The following is a 26440-nucleotide window of genomic DNA, read 5'->3' as shown; positions in this document are numbered from 1 at the left end:
TGCCCACCTCCCCTTCCACCACCACTAGTTCATTTCCCAGAGTTAGGAATCTTTCATGTTCAGTCTCCCTTTCTGATATTTCCCACTCATTTTTTCTCCTTTCCCCTTTATCCCCTACATTTTTTAGCAGGTGCTACTCCACTGTCTTCAGGCCCCTGTTTGAATTAGAAGTCAGTGGGATGTCAATCATTAGTCCTTCATATGCAAAATGTCATTTTTATTAAGCTTTTAATCTTGATGAAGTCCCAAAAGTTCATTTTTGCTTTTGTTTCTCTTGCTACCATAGATGTATCTTGCAAGAAGCTGCTTTGGCCAAATTCAAAAAGGGTGTTGCCTGTGTTCTCCTCTACGATTTTGATGGAATCTTGTCTCACATTTAGATCTTTCATCCATTTTGAGTTTATCTTTGTGTATGGTGCAAGGGAGTGGTCTAGTTTCATTCTTCTGCATGTGGATGTCCAATTTTCCCAGCACCATTTATTGAAGAGACTGTCTTTCTTCCAGTGGATAGTCTTTCCTCCTTTATCGAATATTAGTTGACCATAAAGTTCAGGGTCTACTTCTGGGTTCTCTATTCTGTTCCATTGATCTATGTGTTTTTGTGCCAGTACCACACTGTCTTGATGACCACAGCTTTGTAGTACAACCTGAAATCTGGCATTGTGATGCCCCTAGCTATGGTTTTCTTTTTTAAAATTCCCCTGGCTATTCGGGGTCTTTTCTGATTCCACACAAATCTTAAAATAATTTGTTCCAACTCTCTGAAGAAAGTCCATGGTATTTTTATAGGGATTGCATTAAACGTGTACATTGCCCTGGGTAGCATTGACATTTTCACAATATTAATTCTGCCAATCCATGAGCATGGAATATTTTTCCATCTCTTTGTGTCTTCCTCAATTTCTTTCAGAAGTGTTCTATAGTTTTTAGGGTATAGATCCTTTACTTCTTTGGTTAGGTTTATTCCTAGGTATCTTATGCTTTTGGGTGCAATTGTAAATGGGATTGACTCCTTAATTTCTCTTTCTTCAGTCTCATTGTTATTGTATAGAAATGCCATTGATTTCTGGGCATTGATTTTGTATCCTGCCATGCTGCCAAATTGCTGTATGAGTTCTAGTTCAATTTCAAAATGCCAATCTCATATCCAATTCAATTTTGTGGCTGCCTTTCCCTTCTAGCTTTAGCTTCCTGAGGGTTAGAAGCAGAGAACACAAAGCAGGGAAAGGACATCATTGTACTTAACTGTTCCAGGTTGTGGTTCTCTGCTTGCTGACTGTAGCTGCTGACCCAGCTTACACAAATGCCACTAATGGACTCTGGGAATCAAAGTCCAGGGCTGGATCTCTCAACGGTGTGGGGGAAATGCAGAAGGCCTTGCCATCACGTGGGGATTCCCAGCAACTCTGCCTCTTCCATTCTTGCTCAACTCTTATCGCCAAATTCTTATCCCAAGGCTCTTCTTGTTAGTGTCCCTTGTTTAGGGGACAGGCCTTTTATGTGGGATATGAGCAAAATAATTCTGTGACCACTTTCCACTTGATCCGTTGGATGCTCTGACATCTGTACACACCAAATGGATGGAGTTGGCTTCTCCAGCACTGCCCTTCTCTAAGCCCTGTAGTCCACTCCAATTTTCTTCTCTCAAATCGTGTAGAAAAAGGGACACGTTGGCAAAATTCTGCCCAAACCGCCCTCCAACAATAAACAAAATGCCAGTGTCCCCCATTTTCTTGCCAGCATCCCAAATCTCTATAAGCTTCGCTTTCAGAGTTTCCATTGCCCTTCCCATTTAGATTCTGGGAATGGAAAGCAACTTTCTGTCCTCCTCCATATTTACCCTACCAAATAAGTAACAAGGAACCCCCAGAGTTTCTTCCCTCGACGTTGCTCACCATATATGGACTTGGCCCATAGAAAGTCTGGTTCTACAAAGCCTAGGAAACTCCTGTGAGGTGATAGGGCCCCAGCAGTGAGCAGCAGTTCAATGGTTCTCTTTAGAATGAGGTGGTATGCAGTAGTCCTTGTTTTGTCATGGTTGCCAATTATGAGAGAATAGGACTATAAGCCACCTACAGCCCCACAGACACCAGGATGTTAAGTTTCCTGAGAGCAATGACTATGTGAGTCTCTATATGCCTAGACTAGTGAGTAGAAGAAAGACATCATTCAACGAATAGGTGTTGGAATAACTTAACAAGAAATTTTCAAAACTTTCTTAGGATGTATAAAAATTGCTAGAGCAATCAGCAGATCACATTTTTTAAAATATTTAACACATTCAATTTTTTTTTTTCAAAACAACTAACTTATTCAAAACACATTCTACCTTCTGGTCAATACACTTCTTTTTTGTGTGTGTGTCTATTTTTTATTAGAGTTCGATTTGCCATAATATAGATTATGACAAGTGCTCATCCCATCAAGCTCCCCTCAGTGCCAATCACCCAGTCACTCCAACCCCCCACCCACCTCCCCTTCCACTACCCCTTGTTCATTTCCCAGAGTTAGGAGTCTTACATGTTCTGTCACCCTCACTGATATTTCCCATTCATTTTCTCTCCCTTCCCCTATAATCCCTTTCACTATTTTTTATATTCCCCAAATGAATAAGACCATATAATGTTTGTCCTTCTCTGATTGACTTACTTCACTCAGCATAATATCCTCCAGTTCCATCCACATCGAAGCTAATGGTGGGTATTTGTCATTTCTAATGGCCGAGTACTATTCCATTGTGTACATACACCACATCTTCTTTACCCATTCATCTTTCAATGGGCAGCCAAGGCTCATTCCACAGCTTGACTATTGTGGACATTGCTGCTATGAACATTGGGGTGCAGGTGTCTTGGTCTTTCACTGCATCTGTATCTTTGGGGCAGTTCCCCAGCAGTGCAATTGCTGGATCGTAGGGTAGCTCGATTTTTAACTCTTTGAGGAACCTCCACACAGTTTTCCAGAGTGGCTGCACCAGTGCCCATTCCCACCAACAGTGCAAGAGGGTTCCCCTCTCTCCACATCCTCTCCAACATTTGTTGTTTCCTGTCCTGTTAATTTTCACCACTATCGCTGGTGTGAGGTGGTATCTCATTGTGGTTTTGATTTGTATTTCCCTGATGGCCAGTGATGCAGAGCATTTTTTTCATGTGCTTGTTGGCCATGCGTATGTCTTCTTTGGTGAAATTTCTGTTCATGTCTTTTTCCATTTCATGATTGGATTGTTTGTTTCTTGGGTGTTGAGTTTGATTAAGTTCTTTATAGATCTTGGATACTAGCCCTTATCTGATGTGTCATTTTCAAATACCTTCTCCCATTCTGTAGGTTGTCTTTTAGTTTTGTTGACTGTTTCTTTTGCTGTGCAGAAGCTTTTAATCTTGATGAAGTCTCAATAGTCATTTTTGCTTTTGTTTCTCTTGCCTCCATAGATGTATCTTGCAAGAAGCTGCTTTGGCCAAGTTCAAAAAGGGTGTTGCCTGTGTTCTCCTCTAGGGTTTTGATGGAATCTTGTCTCACATTTAGATCTTTCATCCATTTTGAGTTTATCTTTGTGTATGGTGTAAGAGAATGGTCTAGTTTCATTCTCCTGCACATGGCTGTCCAATTTTCCCAGCACCTTTTATTGAAGAGACTTTTTTCCAGGAGATAGTATTTCCTGCTTTGTCGAAGATGAGTTGAGGGCCCATTTCTGGATTCTCTATTCTGTTCCATTGATCTATGTGTCTGTTTATGTGCCAGTACCACACTGTCTTGATGACCACAGCTTTGTAGTACAACTTGAAATCCGGCATTGTGATGCCCCCGGCTCTGGTTTTCTTTTTCAATATTCCTCTGGCTATTCGGGGTCTTTTCTGATTCCACACAAATCTTAAGATGATTTGTTCCAACTCTCTGAAGAAAGTCCATGGTATTTTGATAGGGATTGCATTGAACGTGTACATTGCCCTGGGTAGCATTGACATTTTCACAATATTAATTCTTCCAATCCATGAGCATGGACGATTTTTCCATCTATTTGTGTCTTCCTCAATTTCTTTCAGAAGTGTTCTGTAGTTTTTTGGGTATAGATCCTTTACCTCTTTGGTTAGGTTTATTCCAAGGTATCTTAGGCTTTTGAGTGCAATTGTAAATGGGATTGACTCCTTATTTTCTCTTTCTTCAGTTTCATTGTTATTGTATAGAAATGCCACTGATTTCTGGGCACTGATTTTGTATCCTGCCACACTGCCAAATTGCTGTATGAGTTCCAGCAATCTTGGGGTGGAATCTTTTGGGTTTTCTACGTAAAGTTTCATGTCATTTGCGAAGAGGGAGAGTTTGACTTCTTCTTTGCCAATTTGAATGCCTTTTATTTCTTTTTGTTGTCTGATTGCTGAGGCTAGGACTTCTAGTACTATGTTGAATAGCAGTGGTGAGAGTGGACATCCCTGTTGTGTTCCTGATCTTAGGAGAAAGGCTCTCAGTGTTTCCCCACTGAAAATGATATTTGTTGTGGGGTTTTTAGTATATTTTTTATTGGAGTTCAATTTGCCAACCTATAGTACAACACTCAGTGCTCATCCCGTCAAGTGCCCCCCTCAGTGCCCCATCCCCCCACCCACCTCCCCTTCCACTACCCTTTGTTCATTTCCCAGAGTTAGGAGTCCCTCACGTTTTGTCTCCCTCTCTGATATTTCCTACTGATTTTCTCTCCTTTCCCCTATAAAGCTGTGGGCTTTTCATAGATGGCTTTTAAGATGCTGAGCAATGTTCCCTCTATCCCTACACCCTGAAGAGTTTTGATCAAGAATGGATGTTGTGTTTTATCAAACGCTTTCTTGGCATCTATTGAGAGGATCATATGGTTCTCGTTTTTTCTCTCGTTGATGTGATCTATCAAGTTGATTGTTTTATGAGTGTTGAACCAACCTTGCATCCTAGGGATAAATCCCACTTGGTCATAGTGAATAATCTTAATGTACTGTTGGATTCTATTGGCTAGTATCTTGTTGAGAAATTTTTCATCCGTGTTCATGAGGGATATTGGTCTTTAAAACTCCTTTTTGGTGGGGTCTTTGTCTGGTTTTGGAATTAAGGTGATGTTGGCCTCATAAAACGAGATTGGTGGTATTCTGTGTCCCTTTCTATCTTTTGGAACAGCTTTAGTAGAATAGGTGTTGTTTCTCCTTTAAAAGTTTGATAGAATTCCCCTGGGAAGCCACCTGGCCCTGGACTTTTGTGTCTTGGGAGGTTTTTGATGACTGCTTCAATTTCCTCCCTGGTTATTGGCCTGTGCACGTTTTCTATTTCTTCCTGTTCCAGTTTCGGTAGTTTGTGGTCTTCCATAAATGCGTCCATTTCTTCTAGATTGCCTAATTTATTGGCGTATAGCTGCTCATGATATGTTTTTAAAATCGTTTGTATTTCCTTGGCATCGGTTGTGATCCCTCATCTTTCATTCGTGATTTTATTACTTTGGGTCTTTTCTCTTTTCTCTGTAATAAGGCTGGCCAATGGTTTATCTATCTTCTTAATTCTTTCAAAGAACCAACTCCTGGTTTTGTTCATCTGTTCTACAGTTCTTCTGGTCTCTGTCTCATTGAGTTCTGCTTGAATCTTTATTAACTCTCTTCTTTTGCTTGGTGTAGGTTTTATTTGCTGTTCTTTCTCCAGTTCCTTTAGGTGGGAGGTTAGCTTGTGTATTTGAGATCTTTCCAATTTTTTGAGGGATGCTTGTATTGCGATGTATTTCCCTCTTAGGACTGCTTTTTCTGTATCCCAAAAATTTTGAAGGCTTGTATCTTCATTTTCATTAGTTTCCATGAATCTTTTTAATTCTTCTCTAATTCCCTGGTTGACCCATTCATCTTGTAGCAGGATGCTCTTTAACCTCCACGTGTTTGAGTTTCTTCCAAGTTTCTTCTTGTGATTGAGTTCTAGTTTCAAAGCATTGTGGTCAGAAAATATTCAGGGGACAATCCCAATCTTTTGGTATCAGTTGAGACCTGATTTGTGACCCAGTGTGTGGTCTGTTCTGGAGAAAGTTCCAAGCGCATTGAGAAGGATGTGTAATCAGTTGCGTTTGGATGCAAAGTTTGTAAATATCTGTGAAATCCATCTGGTCCACTGTATCATTTAATGCTCTTGTTTCTTTGGTGATGTTCTTCTTAGAAGATCTGTCATTTGCAGAAAATGCCATCCTGAAGTCTCCTACTGTTAGTGTCTTATCTATGTCTTTACTTTGGTTATTAATTGATGGCTATACTTGGCAGCTCCCACATTAGGGGCATAAATATTCATGATTGTTAGGTCTTCTTGTTGGATAGACCCTTTAAGTATGATATAGTGCCCCTCTTCGTCTCTTACTACAATCTTCGGGATAAACTGTAATTTATGTGATGTGAGGATTGCTACCTCAGCTTTCTTTTGAGGACCAGTTGAATGGCAAATGGTTCTCCAACCTTTCATTTTCAGGCTGGAGGTGTCCTTAGGTCTAGAATGAGTCTCTTGTAGGCAGCAAATGGATGGGTCTTGCTTTTTTACCCAGTCTGAAACCCTGCACCTTTTGATGGGATCATTTAGCCCATTCACGATCAGGGTAACTATTGAAAGATATGAATTTAGTGTCACCATAATACCTATTCAATCCCTGTTTTGTGGATTATTTCTTTGGGCTTCCTTTTTCTTTTACAGGGTCCCCTTTAATATTTCTTGCAGAGCTGGTTTGGTGGTCACATATTCTTTCCGTTTCTGTCTATCTTGGAAGCTCTTTATCTCTCCTTCTATTCTGAATGAGAGCCTTGCTGGATAGGGTATTCTTGGCTGCATGTTCTCATTTAGTACCCTGAATATATCCTGCCAGCCCTTTCTGGCCTGCCAGGCCTCTGGGGAGAGGTCTGCTGTTAATCTCATATTTCTCCCCATATAACTTAGGGGTCTCTTGTTGCTGTAAGGATTTCCCCCTTATCATTGGAATTAGCAAGTTTCACTATTAAATGTCGAGGTGTTGAATGGTTTTTATTGATTTTGACGGGGGGGGGGGGAGTGGGGAACCTCTCTATCCCCTGGATCTGAATGCCTGTTTCTCTCCCCAAGTTAGGGAAGTTCTCATCTATGATTTGTTCAAATATGCTTTCTGGCCCTCTGTCGCTTTTGGCGCTCTCTGGAACCGGAATTATATGTAGATTTTTCCTTCTGAGGCTGTCATTTATTTCCCTTAACCTTTCCTCATGGTCTTTTAAATGTTTTTTCTCTTTTTTCTTCAGCTTGCTTCCTTGCCATCAACTTGTTTTCTATGTGCTCCCTCTTTCTTCCACCTCATTAACCCTCGTAGTTAGGACCTCCAGTTTGGATTGCATCTCATTTGATTGATTTTTAATTTTGGCCTGATTAGATCTAAATTGTGCAGTCATGAAGTCTTTTGATTCCTTTATGCTTTTTTCCAGAGCTATGAATAGCTTTATATTTGTGCTTCTGAATTGGCTTTCTGACATCAAATTTTAACCCTAATTCTGTAACTCTGTGGCAAAGTACTGTTTCTGATTCTTTCTTTTGTGGGGAGTTCTTCCTTCTAGTCATTTTGCTCAGTGCAGAGTGGCTGTATGAGTGGGTTGAGTCAAGAATAGCAACCATCACCTATGTAAATTTCACCCTAGATTATTCTGCCATAGTCAGACACCAGAAATTAAATTAAAGATCAGAACGAAATAAAACATAAGGACCACTAAATTGAAAAACAAATTTTAAAACAAAGTAGTAAAACATAAAATGTCAAGATCCCAAAGAAGAAGAAAAAATACAGAGTGAAAAAAGCAAAAGTAAAGAGTGGGAAAAAAGAAAAAAGAACAAAACAGAAGAAAAAAAAAGGTCAGGCACTGGGAGACGGTGGTCTTGACAAAGTTGTAGTGGAGGGAGAATGTAGTCTACCTGAGGAGTCTTAGAGGGTGATCCTCTTGGTTCTGGGTATATTAGGTTCTGTATGTTATAAGATGGTCAGTCCCAAATTTATATAAACCAGAAATACATATAGAAAGCCCAACATTGACCACCAAAACATAAATAAGATAAAAGAGGGGGCAGAATGCGAATGAAGAGAGAATATAATCTCACAGAATGAACCAGGACGGTATACCACTTGGTTCTGGGTGCATGCTGGTCATGTTTTAGAAGATATTAATTTCCCGGGATCCCTGGGTTTGCCCAGTGGTTTAGCGCCTGCCTTTGGCCTGGGGCATGATCCTGGATTCCCGGGAGTCCGGCCTGGGGCTCCCAGCATGGGGCCTGCTTCTCCCTCTTCCTATGTCTCTGCCTCTCGCTCTCTCTCTCATTAATAGATAAATTTTTTTAAAAATTTAAAAAAGAAGATATTAATTTCCACTATTGTAGATCAACATGAGGCAGAGAAAACAAAAACACAAAACAAAACAAAACCGTATCTGTTATATCTCTCAAAATTAGGTTGAGTATGTTGGAGGGAATCTAGAAGTGGAAAATATATCTAAGACCTGTAATTTTAGAAATATGAAAGTCAAAAAGTGAGAAACTTAAAAATGAAGAGGTGGTAAAATATTGTAGTTAAGGTGGGAAAAGAGAAAAAATATTGGAAATTTATAATCTGATATAAAAACAAGTTGTACTGGAAAAAAACAAACAGGAAAAAAACAACAAAAAAGGGAGGGGTACCCTCCTGTTCTATATACTGTAAATCCCTCGACTTCCCCTGGAGCTTTCCAGCGCTGCTCCGCCAAGAACTTGCTCTTCCCGCGTCCTTCCGGCTGGTCTTCTGGGGGAGGGGCCTGCTGTGCTCATTCTCAGGTGTGTCTTGCTCCTTGCTGGGTGCCGGGCCAGTGGGACCTGTTTACCCTGTGAGGCCTCTGTCCCCTGGCAGCCCCACCCCTCCCAGGCACAGGGCGACACAAGGAGGAACAACACTGGCAGCGGCCAGCTCCCCAGCCCTGGAGTCAGCTCCCCGCAGTAACCACCGCAGCTCCCAGTCCGCACTGGCCTAGGTGCTCCCAGGGGGCAGGGGCGCTGACCTGCACAGCTTGGGGGTGCCCCGCGGCAGGAGAGTCCTCACTGTCCTGTGCCCTCCCGGCCTCTGCCGCTCCCGGGGGAATGCAGGAGCCTGGGCTGTGTCTCCCAGTGCCCTGGGATCTGGGGCTCGTGCTGCTGGAATCGCGCTCCCGGGGCCGTGGCTCCCGAAGGCAGCAGGCTGCAGCCCCCTGCATCCGGAGCCCCCCCTGACCGACTGGCTTCTCCCGAGGCCCCGCCGGTGCGAGCTCCAGCCCTTTACGGAGATCGGCCTGTGGTTTGTGGTGCGCTCTCCCTCGGCCGCACTTCCCCTAATAGTGACTCCGGGAGCCTGGAGGCTTCCTGCCCCTCCTGCGATTCTGCTCATTTCCCTGCTCAGCGCCTTTCCCTCCGGGAAGAATCCGGTGTGGATTTTTTAAAGTTCCCGCTTCCTGGGGCTGGGCTTTCCCGTCACAGAGACTGTTGCCGCCCGGCTTTAGCCTCGCTCCTCGCAGGCCCCAGCCACCCCCCCCTCCCACGTGATTCTCTTTTATCTTATTTTTTTTCCACCTTCCTACCTTGTTAGAAGTGAAAACCCTTCTCTCTATCATGTTCTGGCTGTTTTCTCTTTACATATCAGGTGGAATTCATAGGTGTTCAGGATGGTTTGAAGGTTATCTAGGTAGGTTGGTGGGGCCGGGTGGGTAGAGGACCCTACTCCTCCGCCTCTTGCCCCCCCTCCGCATACCTGATACATTTTTATTGAATACCAGACACTGCAAATGAGAAATTGGACATGATATGGATTTGTTATCTCTTCTCAAAGAGTATTCTGTTTCTTCTCATTGGTGTCTCTAATGGAGGCAAAGCACCATAATCAGGTGAACCTAGAAGATCAAAAGCTGAATTTCAGCCTTTTAAAAATTTAATCTCTTTCCCGAGTGGCACAGCAGCATCCCAACGGTTTCAAATGAGAACATGCAGTGTTTATCAGAACACCTTTCCCTTGGTGGATCATGGCCGTTAATTTTATCTTCTCAACACTAAAAGATTTTTTTTAAATCTCCAATTTTCAACAGCATTATGTTTGGCTTCTTAGCTTCTTGTCCTCATCATCTTAATTCACAAAATGCCCTGACAAAAAAGCTCAGCTGAGTATCATTCTTACTTTTTGCACCTCTCGTCCCTCTATGCTTAAACTCTCAAATTCTGGCTGCCTTGACAACATTAAACTCTAATTTTTGTCTACCTAGCTTTGTAAAATTACCAAAAATTCACTTAGATTTTCTGCTCTTTAGCAGTGGTTAAAGATTCTTAACCTCTCAACCAACATCAAGAATTGGCAAAGCCCTGAGGGGTAAGTGGCATTCAGAACTCGTCTTATCTTTCTGCATTTTCTTTCTCACTGGGCTCTTGATATCAAAAGTTCTGGCTATCTTGAAATCTCTCCAAAGCCCTCAAACAACTAATCTTTCTTTTTTTCTTTAGAATTTTAGCCAACTTTTCTTGTTGTTCTTGGCATAAGGAATGATCTACAGCCACCAACTTCATCAAAGGTCAACATAGGGGGATCCCTGGGTGGTGCAGCGGTTTAGCGCCTGCCTTTGGCCCAGGGCGCGGTCCTGGAGTCCTGGGATGGAGTCCCACATCGGGCTCCCGGCATGGAGCCTGCTTCTCCCTCTGCCTGTGTCTCTGCCTCTGTGTGTGTGTGTGTGTCTCTATGAATAAATAAATAAAATCTTTAAAAAAGAAAAAAAAGGTCAACATAGAGTGCCTTAGCTTGGATACTCCCATAGTTCCCCAATTTAAAGCACTGAATAGGGATTTGGGGGGCACATATATTATCTGAGCAGGGAGTAATCCCAGAAAACTGGAGAGAGAACAATTAACCAGGGAAAGAAAGAAAGCAAGTTGAGGGTTTGTTTGAATACTAAACTGGTTTAGTGGTATAGGTACCTGGGGTTCAGTTCTGCTGGGTTCCTCTGAGAACTATGTAAAATGCCCCCCAGAACTGCCTGCCCAAAGGACACAGGAGAGGAATATTTATCTACTGACTCTTGCCCTCAGGGGTCAAAGATTGACCCAAAGGGAATTTAATTCTCACATCTCCAGGGTTTCACATAGGCCTGGACAGCTGAGCATGTTGCTGTGGTCATCCTACGTTGAGGAGGTAGAGAAACACAGAGGAGGAAAGCAAGAGGAAAGGGGTCCAGCTGAGGTGAGGGCATGTCAGACCAGCAGTGTTTGCAGCTTATTAGCATAGCAATGGCTGAAGGATAGGCCTAGAGGTTTTACAACCCTATCTTACAATAGGGAAGAAAAGATATCCAGCATGGGGAGTAAATAAAAGCACATTTTAGCACAACGTGGATGCATTTGTTCAAATGCAAACACAACAATATTTTAGAAGAAAGACAAATAGGAGGAGAAACAATCACACATCAAAAAGAGGGAGCAAAACAGTGAAAAAACAGATGGGTCAGTTTATCTCCCATAGTGTCTGTAAATTTTAAAAGGAAAGTAATTGTCGGGATTTTTTGCATAATTTTGGTGACAGAAGTAAAATCTGATTTGTGCAAACTTTAAAAAAAGTGAACTTGCATCAGGGTTATAGAGCCCTGAGGGAGAAACCTGAAAAGAGTAACCACAAATTTGCTTGGCCAGCCTCTGTTTCTTTCTCTTCCTATGATTATTCTGTCATTCTTATTACACTGAAAGCCACTTCTTCTACACTCTCAGTCTGTATAATTTGAGGTGGGACAGGTCCCATCCTTGGGACCTGATATATGAAGGTAGATGTGTGGGTATGGCAGGCAAGTGACCCACGCTGGCCAATGAGTGTGTTCCATCCCTCACGCTGGTGAGCTAAACTCTGGAAAAGACAGGAAACCAAGCTCAGCCCAAAGAAAGTCAGCCCTGGGCTTCGCTCAGAACTGTTGAGAGAAAGGTACTGTTTCCATTGAGTTTGCTTAGCCTGTGGTAAGGCCAGAGCAGCTGGTGGTCTTACTGCCTTCACCTTTGTAGGGCCTGTGAGTGAAAAAAAGGAAGAAAAAAGTAAATATTTGATGGATCCAGGACAGGATTAAGTTAGATTTACTTCTGAACATTTTAGATATATGAATCGATTAACTCTTTTTCTCCCCAAGCCACTTGGAACTAAAAAAGGTCTGACTCCCTGGAGAGTACCAATATGTGTGAAGTGAGGAGAAGAAGTGACCTTTCAGCAGTAGTGTCAGGAGGACCTGGCAACTTCATGGACAGAATCTGGAGGGTGTAGGAGAGACAAAAGCAAATTTGAAGGAATCTGAGGATTACTTTCACCAAAGGAAAAATATGACTGATGAAGAAACAATTTTCCTTTTACATATCCAATCCATGTAGAAAAATATTTAAATAATAAACTATAAGATTGTAAATTAGAATACACAGCTGTTACTTAGTGTTGTTTTCCTTGTTGGCATAAATTTTTTGATAGATTATGTTTCTGGGGTTATTAGAAGTACTTTGTTGTTGAGTTTGCACAGTGCTATATAGTTTTCAAATAATTTTGGAATTTTTTAAATCTTATTTAATCCTCATAAGAACTTTATGCTGTAGGTGGGATAGTTTCCATTATTCTCCATTTAGCAATGAGGGTGTGGAGGCACAGAGAGGTTAAGATAATTAAGGAAACCCAGCAAATAACTTGCAGGAATGGCGTAAGAACCCAAATTTCCTAATCCAGTTCTTTTCCTATATATTATCCAGCTTTACTACTCCTGGTAATTGTATTTAGTTATAATCAGTGACAAAATTATAGATAGTGACCAAGATACAAACAGGTGGCATTCCAAAAATAGCATTTCATTTTCTTTAAAACATTACAAGATATATTTAGTCCAATCAGAACTATTCTAAAAGAATGCTCAACTAGGGCAATCTTGGGTGACTAGTTTAGCCAGAACCCTGATGTGTATCTGAGTGCTAACTGTGGGTCAGATTCACTATCCAATACCTCCAAATTCTTCTGGAATTCTGGAAATGGGGAGGACTCTGGCTGTGAAGGGAGGGTCCTATAAATTGGGAAGTGTCATTCTGGGGGCAGGGGCAGGTGAATCTTTCCTTTCTAGAGAAGTAATTCTGATACTCGCTTATTTTTCAGTTCCCAGGAAATGGAAGTTGTTTTAATCTCACGAGGGAAGCATAGAGAGACTCTCAGGAAAGGAAGACGATAAGCAGTTGCTTGCCAAATTGATGATATGAGTCAGCCACCTCACAGACAATTGAATAAACAAGTGATTATATATATATATATGAAGTTTTGACCAGGAAGGAAATGTAGACAGATTAAATATGTGATAAAGAACAATGTATTGGCCCACTGGGCAAAGCTCATCATAGCAAAACATCAATGGAACTCATCTTCTTAAATAACCACATGCTTAGTTTTCAAGTGCTGGCAAATTGGGGTCTGATTACAAGTAATACTGAATAATTTTATATTATTTTGAATTTTCATTTCTCTGTAGAAGGGTAGGAAATGTTGAGACTAACACAAAAAACTTTTTGGACACACAAAAAGACTGGCTTTATAAAATTATGTGGTTTGATACTCCGTTGCTTTAGTGAAACTGTTGTTTATATTAGGTGGCTCTAGAACCAGAATATAATATGGAATTTCATCCAAGTTGGATATTAAGCCCATGTTTCCAAATTCTGGCTCTATTTAAAGGAGTTGATTCTGAATTCATAAGTATGTCAAAATGTGATTATGCATTCTTCAATTTCTACAAAACTTTGTTACCATTACCCCTGCAAAGAAATCTTTAATGTATCAATTCTTCATTTCATCTTAAACCAGTACTTAGGTAAGAAATTTGGTCATGACTCTTTCCCTTCCTGAGAAAAAAGGAAATAATAGACGAATCTAATAAGTCAGTGTTACTCTAAACAAACCAAAAAAAAAAAAAAAAAAAGCCAAATTCTAGTAATGTATCTGCTCTCTAACAAGAGGAAACCACTGTTAGGTTTGATAAGAACTTCTGGAATTTAGGATGATTGAGATCTGCCTAGTATCTCAGATATCCTCTGGAATTCTTGGAGGAGAAGATGGTAGAAATGGAAAGAGGACTCTAATGTGTATCTGAGGGGGGAGGGTTCAAAGGGGTGCTTCAAAGGGGGAGGGTTTTACAAATTGGGAGATGTTGCTCTACATAGTATTGAACACAAAAAAAGCCTTGCTTTGTAAAATCTGTGGTTTGATACTCTGATGTTCTGTGAAACTGTTTTTTTTTTTTTTTAGATTTTATTGATTCATGAGAGACACACAGAAAGAGAAAGGCAGAAACATAGGTAGAGGGAGAAGCAGGCTCCCTGTGGGGAACCCAATGCGGGACTCGATCCCAGAGCCCTGGGATCACACCCTGAACCAAAGGCAGACACTCAACCACTGAGCCACCCAGGTGCCCCATGAAGCTGTTGTTTGTAATAGTGAGATAGTGAGATAATGGAATGTATGTGTGTGTGTGTGTGTGTGTGTGTGTGTGTGTGTGTGTGTATGACTTTGTCCCTAGTTCCTGGCACAGAACACTTCAAACCCTTGTAACTTCCTGAGTGCTAAAAGTGCTAGGATCATCTTTTGTTCTAATAGATAGTTTTTGACCCCCATTCCTGGCACAGGGCTCATGAAACCCTTGTGATTTTCTGAGTAATGGCAATGCCAATGAAGTGACTCTGGGTGGGCTCCTGGATGAGAGCTAGTCAGCAGAAAGACCAAGCCATAATTAGAAGCTTAGAATTTTCAGTTCCCTACTCCCATTGTCATGAGAAGGGTAAAGGACTGAAAATGGAGTTAGTGTGGCTACCTACATACACGCTGAACCTCTGCAATAGGGTGAGGTTCGGAGCACTTCCAGGTCGGCAAACACATCCACACCAGGAGAGTGACACACCCTGGCTACATGGAGGCAAAAGTTCCTGCACTCAGGACCCTCCCAGATTTCACCTGTGCATCTCCTCATCCAGCTGTTCATCTGTATCCTTTCTCACATCCTTTAATAAACTGGTAAATGCAAGTAACTATTTCCCTGAGTTTGTGAGCCACTCTCACAAATTCATCAAACCTGAGGAAGGGGCCATGGGAACCTCCAAATTTTAGCCAAATAGGACAGAAGTCATGGGTAACCTGGGGGCCTACTCCTAGAGGCCAGACTGAGCCCTTCACTTGTGGCCTCAGATGCTATCTTGAGGTAGATAGTGTGAGCATTGAGTTAAATTATAAGACACCCAGCTAGAGTCACAGAGAATCGTTTGGAATGGGGGGAAAACTTTCCACATCTGGCGTCTGAGTGTTGTGAGTGTGTTGGTGTGAGAGACTAAGAGAGACACACAGGCAAGAAAGACACAGGCAGGAACAACTAGGTGGGCTTTTTTCCCCTGATTCAATCCTACCTACATAATATAGGGTATTCTATATTATATCATGGGAAGAGGGTCAGGAAAAGAATTGCTTTCTTAGCACCAACTCTCCCACACATTTCTGCCTTTCCTGCTTCACCTCAAATTGGGTGTGTGAGAGGTGGAGAAGAGGAAGCAGCTGGGAAAGGTAGAGGTGGGAACAAGAAGGAAAAGGTGGAAGCAGAGGTAACTTTTCTTTTCTAATTAAGTAGCATCTGCTCAGAAATAGAGGCACTGAGATTGCCCAAAAGATGAAGTGCAAACTCTCTGACTACAGTTTTAAAAATAAAACGTTCTTATCATACACAAAGTAGGATGCGTCTCGAAAACATGTTGGGTGCCCAGGTATCATAGTCACACTGTTCAATCAGTGGTTACTTCTTACTTTAGGAGATGCTGATATAAGACACTCCTGCCCCCAATCAAAACACTGGTAGTAGCTGCTTCTGAGTTTGTTGCCATCCTATGTATTTCTCATTTTATTTTTTTTCTAAGATTATATTTATTTATTCATGAGAGACACAGAGAAAGAGGCAGGCTCCATGCAGGGAGCCCGATGTGGGACTCGATCTCGGGTCTCCATGGTCATGCCCTGGGCCGAAGGCAGGCACCAAACTGCTGAGCCACCCAGGGATCCCTGTATTTCTCATTTTAACACACTATGCTATGTATACATAGCCTTTCATTGTTGGTGTTGTCCACTCAGTTATACATGTGGAACACATGATATAATATATATATATAGTATAAATCTATTTTACTTCTCTTAATTGCATATAATCTTTGATTTAAAAAGTACCACATTCTATTTATCCATTCCCTGTTAAACATTTCCAAGTTTTGAAATTAAAAGAAGGATGAAATGAAGTTTTTGTGTATAAAATCCTGAATGCTTTAAAAAAAAAAAAAAAAACAGGTATTTTTCCGAGTGTTTTGGTTTTATTTTTTAAGCATGGACATCTAAAACTTAAACTGTTGGTTCATAGAGGAGAATATTTTCAACTATACTACTGTAGAGGTGACTTCCCTATTTTAGTCCTCATCTTCTGTCAGCAGTCCTTGACAGATCTGCTTCCCCACAATCTTACCCACACTTGATATTGGCAAAAAAGATCAAATACATGCAAACTGTTTCCTATATTACATATACAACTATTTTGATGCTTTGGGCATTTCAAACCTCATGTCTTTGTCATCCTGTCTTTACTTGGGAGGTTCTGTTGCTCTAGCTCCCAGGCTTATATGTGTCCAAACCTCACCTACTCTGGAGACTCAGGAGGGGCCTGTCCTGGGGATGAGGGAAAGTTTCTGTAGCATAAAGACTGATTTTTTTTTTAATGAAATTAACATGAGTTTGTCTGGGGCTGTGAAATATCCCCCAAATCTAAGTGAGCATATCCAAAATGACCCATAAAACACCTAAGTGAAATTTTCTACTTCGATCTTAAATTTTTATTTTACAGTAAGTATATTTCTCTGAGGTAATCTTTAATAGTTGCCAAGTATTTCATTTTATGGATGTTCCAGAACTTAATAAATTCCTAATTATTTGTTTGTTTGTTTGTTTGTTTTCCAGATAGTTGGGTAGACTCTAATTGTAGCAAAATCTCAGGGTGCATTCTTAAATTTCAACACTGGACTTACTGGTCAAGTGAGCCTTGAGATACATTGCTCCAAGCGCCTCAAAAAAATTTGGACTCAAAAGAAAGTGGAACATTTTTTCCATGTGTTTAGGCCTAATTGTATTTCTTCTTTTTATGATTTTTCTGTCAACATTCTTAACTTTCTCTGACTTTTCTCTAAGAACAATTCCTTGGATTTTCTGTAAAAACTGAACAATTTTATTATGAGGCAAATGGATTTTGAGAAAGATAGTTTCAGCTTCATCTTTACAGAATTTGTTACCTGGATAATAGGGTTAACTGGACTTATCTGCAATATTACTTTAGTTTTTGTCCTATTCAGGATAATACAACCCACTTTGCTTGGCCTCCACATGGCAGCTATTTCTATGGTCTTTATTTCACTTGTTAGGACCTCACTAACTTTTTCAATTTAGTTTCTTGCTCAAAAATAACATTTTTCATCATCATGATAGTAAAATACAAGAAAATACTATTCTCACTTTTGCTGTTAACCACAACTGAAGGTGATTGATCCCTGGGTTAGCTGTTAAATATGCATGTATTGCTCCTTGTAGAAACAAGTGAAGCAAGCAATGAAATCTATTGAATGCCTGACAAAGTGAGATGCTAAAATGTGAGAATAGCAGGGCTTGTGAGTTCTAGAACCCTGACACCAGAAAGTTCTTGCCTAGAAGGGTATTTTTTTCTGTAAACTATAAAAGGGTAAAAAGGATGGATTTCTGCAGTTGAGTTTCCTGACTTTAAGAGGAACCAAATCTCAGATTTATTTCTCCAGGATAGGGAACACAAACATAGCAATCATCTAATGTTTTTTCTCACTTAACTTGATCTGTGATTGGTTGGACTTTACCTGTTTTTGCAAGCAAAGTTTTGTTGCCACATTTCTGAAGTTTGAAATTAGAAAAATCATGTCCCGAAGCCTCCAATACCTAGAGTTGTGCAGACTCTATATTCTGTTTTCACAAGAAGTTCTACACAAATTTTTATCAGATAAAATAGAATTACAGGAAATAAAGATCCCATATGTACATAATACCTCTTGATAGATTGTCCTTTATGGGATGGGGACAGGTGGGAGGATGGGATAGTAGGAGGTCCATTAGAATAAAAAGTGTTAATAATTATTGTGTTTAATTGGGGCTACAGCATTTCCATGTCTGTGTCCTCACCCACAAAGGTACTGAAAGTCCTAAAGTATGAAGGACATAAAAACAGGATTTAGCCAATTGCTGCTCTTTTATAGACTGGGCCCCTATTCTTCCGTTATTTTTCTAATATATATATCTTCATCACCATATATTTTGCAATTTCTGTTTAGACTAATGGCAAATAGTAGACTCTTTGTAGTCTGACTTTCAGTTTGAATCCTTATCAATCAAATGTTTAAGGAAATTCCACAACACAGAACTTTGGCATTTTATGTTATCTTTGTGTCTCTGCAAGACTCAGTTCCCATACACTGACAGATTACATATGTCAAAGTAAAAGCATCGATCCTCTAATCGGCTTCATCTTAGGAAAAAATAGTAAAGAAGACCAGAAAAAAAAAAAAAAAAAAAAAAGAAGACCAGAGTGTTTCAAATCGGTAGTATAAGGCATACAAAGAAATGGCATGATCATCTAGATAATAGAAATCGATTTCCTATCCTTGTAGTAAAACTTAGACCCCAAACAGCAGCCTGATGTAATTCCATTACCATGCTAAATCATTTGGCACTTGCAGGGCCTTTTTATTTTTGTGTTACTATTATTCCTGGCAAATGAATAAATTTAACTCAGCAGAAATAAGTTAGACAGCTTGTCACTCAAGCTTATCACTATGGAGCTTTCCTTTCCCTGCTTAAAGGATAGGTTAACACCTACTGGGCATTTGTTTAGTCATTTCTTGATAACAGAGCATCCATTTGCACATGGTTATGAGTAGAGTTATAAAGATTTTAAAAGTAATTATCTCTGGGTCTCCTTAGGATTTGAAAGTCTAGTTAAAGCAAGTTTAAGTCTTAAAGAAGTAGGTTTATAGCATGCAAACCAGTTTGCCATTAAACCGGGAACCAGGTATGCTAAATATTGCAGAAATATTAATCTAAGCCAGGATTTAGTTGCTCACAAAGCTGAAGTTTCTATAAAATAGATGGAAAGTGGTGCATAGAGTTACTCTGGTCTATAACTATGCTAAACAAAGAGAGTTAAGTCCAGATTCCCCTTTCTAACTGGCATTAGGAATATACTGTGGCACATACTTGTGTCAATGACATACGCTGCCTTGTTGTGTTATCCTTGGTAGAGAATGGCCGTGTAAGAAACAACTGGAAGCAGTCATGGGGGAAGGGCAAGGATGTGGGTTTGGATACATCTACTCCTGCTAATGGCATCTATACCCATGCATAAAATTCGCTCTGTTTATTCCTATATCCTCTTTTTGATTTACTTCTTTTTTTCTTTTTTTTTAAAGATTTTATTTATTTTTTTGACAGAAAGAGAGAGAAAGAGAACACAAGCAGGGAGAGCAACAGGTAGAAGCAGCGGGAGGCCGATGTGGGGCTCCATCCCAGGACCCTGGGATCATGACCTGAGCTGCAGGCAGATGCTTAACCAACCAGGTGCCCCTCTTTGCTTTGTTTCTTTTAGGTTATACACTTTCTTTAAAATACATGAACAAACTTAATGGTTTCATGTATGCATTAAGCTTAGACCTAAAGGACATTAAGATAGGATTTGGCTGTGTACTGAAAATAGTCCATGTTTTTATCTTGGGAATATAAAAATTTTAAAAGTGAAAAATAAATAACTGCGAGAAAAGGGTAAAGGAGAAATACTTTTTTTGATCATATGTAAACATCTAAAAACAAATCCTATCCTAAAATACCAGTGATACTAGTAATACAAGTAAACTGGTGTGGGATATGTCCAGAAGAACATGTCTTAGCAGAAAAAAAATTATTCAATAAATTTTATCTTAAAAATCAATTTTTGGAAATATATTTCTTTCAGGCAAATGCATTATGACTTCTTGGGTTAAAAAGCTGTAGAAGTGTGTGAAAGTCCGGGAGGAAGGGTGATATTACTTCAACTGGGGCCAGGGTAGGTAAACAAATTCATTTTAAATTTTGGTGGCAGAAGGATATTTGAAAAGGACTCATAAAGCTATCTTGTTTTCCAAACAATTTTCTTCATGTTCTACCACCTTGGGGGAAGCTTTATGGAAAAGAAGGAGCTGTGAATAGACTCTGTATTCGAGGGGAAGATCTTGCTGTTAGCATACGAATTTACTTGTATTACTGGTGTTTCAGGAGAGAAATTGCTTGTAGATATTTACAGATGATCCAAAAAAGAATTTTTCCTTCATCCTTTTCTCTCAATTTTTTTCACCTCTCAAATTTTTACATTCCCATGGGAAAGACATGGATATTGTCAATATACAGCAAAATTCTGCCTTCTTTTTCAAGCCCAGTGTTTCAGGCTTGACCCAACCACAGCAAAGGAGATATGTTTTATCCTACATCTATCCCATCAGCAGCACTAAAAGACATATGCAAAGTCTTGGGAACAAGTTAAGCCTCATAGAATTTACTTAAATGTCTTTGAGAAATGCAAAAATGCACACCCATCAGGAAAAAAAGAGACGAAAGAAGAATTATAATTTCTCCTTCATAGATAGTTTTCCAAAAAATTTCTTTTAATCGAGCTTTGAATTATTCTGTTTACGCTGAAGTGCATTCCTCAGTGCCATGGTAATAATCAGATACAGAGCTCAACAATATGTAAGATTCTTTATCCAATATAAATAAGAGTTTAATATCAGTTCAATCTCTTGGTGAAAATAAATTGCTCTGAAAAGTTGATCATTCTCATTTTCTTTCACTCTAGGCCTGTAATAGTTGTTTTATGTCATTCCTGTCAGAGCTCTGATACAAACTTGGATTGTATGTTCCATCTCAGTTCTCAGACTTCACTGAAAGTTAAATGAAAGATGCCTTTGCTAGCAATTCCGAATTCTGAATTGCCAGTCTTCCTTGGTCTCAGTTGCCCCTCATCAACCAGCCTGCGGTAGACTCATGTGCAGACTTTGGATTTAGACAGATTGCGGCTTGGAACTTTGCTCAACCCCTTATATTTTTATTTAGTCAGGTAACTTTTGAAACCACTCCCCCGCCCCCATCAGTAGAATGGGAATAATGAATATACCAGCCTCACAGAGTTGTGAGACATAAATGAGGTAGCTTTAGTGGTGAACCTAACTCAGAGTCTGTTAACCAGAAAGGTGCTCCAAGGAAAGCCATCATATTTTTGTGACATTGGTGTTGGTGTGATAAAGGGGTATTTCAGGTCTCCTCACAGTTACCACCCGTCCTCCTCCTTGGGGATGAACAACCAGCCAGAGGACTCTGAAGGCCAAAGAGCTCTAGTACTGAGAAGTGCTCAGGAGGTGTGGTCATCATTGTCTGGTTAAGTAATCATCCAAAAGAGTGACTCACTTCTTAGAAAAAAAGTGACTTATAGCTCCAAGGCTCTCAAAGATTATCACCAGTAGACACTGTCCTCTGATGCATTTGTCTAATTACACATCAGCTGTAATTAAATACCTTAAATCTGATCATTTCTACCTAAGAATGTATATTACCTAGTTACCTAGCTAATATGTTATCAAAAACCCTGTACTTGGCACAGAGCCTGGCAGGGAGTAAGTGGGTATTTAGTATATGTTCATGGCTTGTGGAATAAAGCCAGATGTTTTCCTTGGTTCTGGGCTAGAACTGGGAGCCTACCTTCATGAGCTTTAGCTAACCTAGAAGCAGCTGAATATTCTTTGAGGTAATCTGAAACACTGTTATTCCTTTATTTCTACTAACATTTATTGATTTTATGTAGAAATGCTATGGTTGGCAGTCGTATTCACAGTCTCATTTAATCCTTACCCTAGTGCTTCAAGGTAAATACTATTCCTATTTTCAGATAGGGAAACAGAGACTTAAGAGAGAAAATGACCTACTGACGTGACTAGTGATGAATGGACTTGTATAACAACTTAGCTACTCTCTGGATAATGGCACACCTTACCAAGAAAGGATTTGAGGGCACTAAGTGCTGTATATTCAGTTGCCCCCAAAGTATTTCTTTGAGAGCATATTATTTAGATTCATTCTTTTTAGGCTTGCGCAATGTTATGGACTGAATGTTTGTGTTCACTTCCCAAATTTATATGTTGAAGCTATAACTCCCTATGTGACTATATTTGGAAATAAGGTCTTTATGGGAGTAATTGAGGACAAATGAGGTCACATGGGTGGGACCTTGATCTGATAAGGTAAAAAGATACCAGAGAGCTTGCTCTCTGTTTTCACCTTATGGTAACACAGAAAGAAGGCAACTATCTACAAGCTAAGAAGTGAGCTCTCACCAGAGGCTGAACCCCACTGGACCTTGACCTTGAACTTTCAGCCTCCAAAATTGTGAAAAAATAAATTTCTGTTGTTTAAACCATGCAGTCTGCAACATTTTGTTATGGTAGCCTAAGCAGACTAAGACAGGCATCACAATGTACAGATGCTTGGATGTTCTATTATATGCTTAACTGGTATAGTGGTTAACAGAAAGCAGATATGCATGTTTTCTTTTCTATTTATTGATTTAGACTTTTGGGGGATTTTGGGCACTTTTAGGTTCACAGAAAAATTCAAAGGAAAGTATAGAGATTTCCTCTGCCTCTTGTATGCCTATGTGTCTTCTCTGAGGTGCTGTTCTCCTCTTTCTAGATAATGACTTTCCGGTTTTAAGAGCCTGATGCTACTTGCCACACAGGACTCTCATGACCCCTGAGGTTAGTGATGAAGATCTCCCCTCCACTGGGCACAGTGAAAATTTTAATGGACCTGTATGATGAGCAAGCTGCCAGGCGGGTGCCATAGTAGTCTAGCTGGGCATCATGAATCATGTCTTCATGGATGGTGTCCACAGTGTTAATTACTGACACCATGGCTCTGAAGGCAGCAGCTCCTGGTCGTAGATGTAGCAGCTCTTGGTAATGGCCCTAAACAGCTCCCCCAGAGCAGAAATTTTTAATTTTAGTGTCTATTCTTTCATCAACACTATACTGTATTGTCTACTAGAGCTTTATAATAAATCCTGAAATCTGATACTGTCAAGTCCTCCAACTTTTTCTTCTTCAATACTGTGTTGGCTATTCTGGGTCTTTTGCCTCTCCATACAAACTTCAGAATCAGCTTGTCAATATTCATAAAATAACTTCCTGAAATTATTGGGATTGCATTGACTCTTCAGAACAATTTGGGAAGAACTGACATCTTGACAACATAGTGTCTTCCCATAGATGTGGAGTATTTCCCCATTTATTTAGTTCTTAAATTTCATTCATCAGAGCTTTGGAGTTTTCCTTATATAGATCTTATACATATTTTGTTAGACATATACCTAAGTATTTAATTTTCTTAGGTGCTAATGTAAATGGTATTGTGTTTTTAATTTCAAGTTCCACTGTTCATTGCTGGTATATAGGAAAACAATTGACTTTTGTATATTAAACTTGTATCCTGCATCCTTAGTCTACTTGCTTATTAGTTCCAGGAATATTTTGGTCCATTCTTTTGGATTTTGTTCATGGATGTTTTCCTTTTATTTTTAGTGTGTAAGTTTCAGGTCATTATTTACTTATTTGCTGTAGACAATCATACTAATTGTATATGCTAGTGTTGGTAAGAACTTACTTACAAACTTAAAATGCTTTTTAAATCCTAATTGATTTCTAGATATTCAAATGAAAAGACAGTATTTCCATATTATCAGAAAAAATTAAGAACAATAAATTAATAAAGTAATAAGTATTATATGACATACATATGTATAGTATTAGAAGGACATACACAAAAATATTAATATCATAATATGATATCTTTGTGGAGATGCTATATGTAATTTTCTTTGCCTTTGTTTATATGAATTCTTTTAAAGATTTTATTTTGAGTGTCTGCCTTTGGCTCAGGGTGTGATCCCGGGGTCCTGGGATAGAGTCCCAGCATTGGGCTCCCTGCAGGGAGACTGCTTCTCCTGCCCATATCTCTTCCTCTCTCTCTGTCTCTCATGAATAAATAAATAAAATCTTTTTTAAAATAAATAAATATTTTATTTTTTAAAAATAATTTCTACATTCAACATGGGACTCAAATTTAGAATTCTGAGATCAAGGGTTGCATGCTCCACCAACTGAGCCAGGAACTCCTGAATTTTTTAATGAATTTTTTAATATTTCTACTTTAAGATATGTAAAAGAGAATAAAAGTCATTATCAATCAAAAGCAAGTCAATTTTACAGATGAGTGAAATACATTTGACCCTTGAGCAACATGAATGTTAGGAGGCACTGACCCACCATGCAGTTGAAAATCCACATATAACTTTTGACTAGCCAAAAACTTAACTACTAATAGCCTACTGTTGACTAGAAGCCTTACTGATAGCATAAACAGTCAATTGACACATATTTTGTCAGTTATATGTATTATATAATGTATTTGTACAATAAAATAATCTAGAGAAAAGAAAATATTATTAAAATAATAAGAAAAATACATTTATAGTACTATACTGTGAAAAATGTCCATGTATAAGTGGACCCACACAGTTCAAACCAGTGCTGTTCAAGGGTCAACTACACATACCTTCTTCCATAGAGAGGCAAAGAATTGTAAATGAATGTTTAGAGATATGAGAAGTAACAAATAGTATGTGTCTTTTGTCCAGAAGATCTATGGCATTAATTCACAAATACAAATGTAAAAAATGCAAGAAATAAACCATTCAGAATTTTTTTTAAAATGTTGCTGAAGTAAATATATACTATTAAGAATAAATTTAAATAAGCTGTGTGCAAGATATCTTTTAAATGGATGGCTAAGAGAGTGCCTGGTTGGCTCAGTCAGTCAAGTGTCCAACTCTTGTTTCAGCTCAATTCTTGATATCATGGATTGTGAGATCAAGCCCCAAGTCAGGCACCACACTCAGTGCAGAGTCTGCTTAAGATTTTCTCTCTCCTCCTTCTGCTCCTCCCCTTGCGCCCCCCCCCCCGCCCCCGTCTCTCAAATAAATAAATAAATCTTAAGAAAGAGTGGCTGAGGGCAGCCCCAGGGGCTTAGTGGTTTAGCACCGCCTTCATCCCAGGGCATGATCGCGGAGTCCCGGGACTCCCGGGAGTCACATCAGGTTCCCTGCATGGAGCATACTTCTCCCTCTGCCTGTGTCTCTGCCTCTCTCTTGCTCTCTCTCTCTCTCTCTCTGTGTGTGTCTCTCATGAATAAATAAAATCTAAAAAAAAAATGAGTGGCTGAGGTGTTCATATTTTGCTATGCTGACAGGCATTACAGCACAAATTTAGTTTCATAAAGGGACTCTCTGGGGAAGTTATTGGGGTAGAATCCTGAGAGAAAGTGCAGTGAATTTGGAGTTAGTCTACCCAGATTTGACTCAGGTACCAACTGTGTCATTGAAAAAGTAATTTAAACTCTCAGAGATTTAGTCTTCTCATCAGTAAAATTGACATCACAATTCTATGTCCTGTGCATTATTTTATGTCAGTATCAAGCCAAATGAAATAATATGTGCAATGCTTTGTGACCCATAGCACTCTATGCAAATGCTAGCTGTCATTATTCTGAAGATGATCATGATAACAAAAGTCACAAAAATTATAGAAATACAACAGAAGTCACTGTCCTGGAAATGTTACCCCTTGATCCTGGAGTCCTAACTATGTTAGGGCATACCCTTTGCACATTCTTAATTTCTGCTCTGGGGATGCCTGGGAGGCTCAGTGATTGAGCCTCTGCCTTTGGCTCAGGGAGTGATCCGAGGGTCCTGGGATCAAGTCCCACACTGGGCTCCCCGCAGGGAGCCTGCTTCTTTCTCTGTCTATGTCTCTGCCTTTCTCAATGTGTGTCTTATGAATAAATAAATAAAATCTTTTTATTAAAAAATTTTTTTTAATTTCTGCTCTGATCTTAAATTGATGTTTACCAGTATAAGTACTTTATATTTCTGGCAGACAGTGAAATTTGAGGTTTAAGAAACCTTTTGAGCAATGGCAGTGTAACCATGATATATTTTACAATTCCAACTTTCATTCATTATTTCCCACTGAAATCTATTGCTTATGGTGTTCCAAGTCTTGTGGTGATAGCAGCAAATAAACCAAAGTACCCGCTGAAATGGAGCTTATAATTTAAAGAGGAGGGAGGTGTGGTCCCCCATACTGTAGAAAATGAATATCTAATAGATCAGTAATGGATGTATGATAGAGCAGTAAGTGAAAGAAGTGCTATGAAGAACAATCAAGTGGAATAAGGGAGGAATGCTGTAGGTCA

General features: G+C 39.6%; 1 protein-coding gene across 6 annotated transcripts in view; it reads right to left on the bottom strand.

Annotated features, from left to right (window-relative positions):
• The window catches only part of LOC140603015 (uncharacterized), a 136869-nt gene that overhangs the window by 20120 nt on the left and 90309 nt on the right, over positions 1–26440 (bottom strand). For 5 of the 6 annotated variants that reach the window (XR_012006039.1, XR_012006045.1, XR_012006037.1 and 2 more), the window contains one exon: positions 7708–12015. The exons of the other annotated variant lie outside the window; for it this stretch is intronic. The gene's annotated coding sequence lies outside the window, so the exon portion shown is untranslated. Of the gene's footprint in view, positions 1–7707; positions 12016–26440 lie in introns of those variants that run through there. 6 annotated transcript variants of the gene reach the window in all.

The sequence above is a fragment of the Canis lupus genome, chromosome 13, assembly GCF_048164855.1.
Source record: "Canis lupus baileyi chromosome 13, mCanLup2.hap1, whole genome shotgun sequence".
Taxonomy (NCBI): domain Eukaryota; kingdom Metazoa; phylum Chordata; class Mammalia; order Carnivora; family Canidae; genus Canis; species Canis lupus.
Note: the sequence above shows the minus strand (reverse complement) of the source record. Positions and strands in the feature narration are given on the sequence as shown.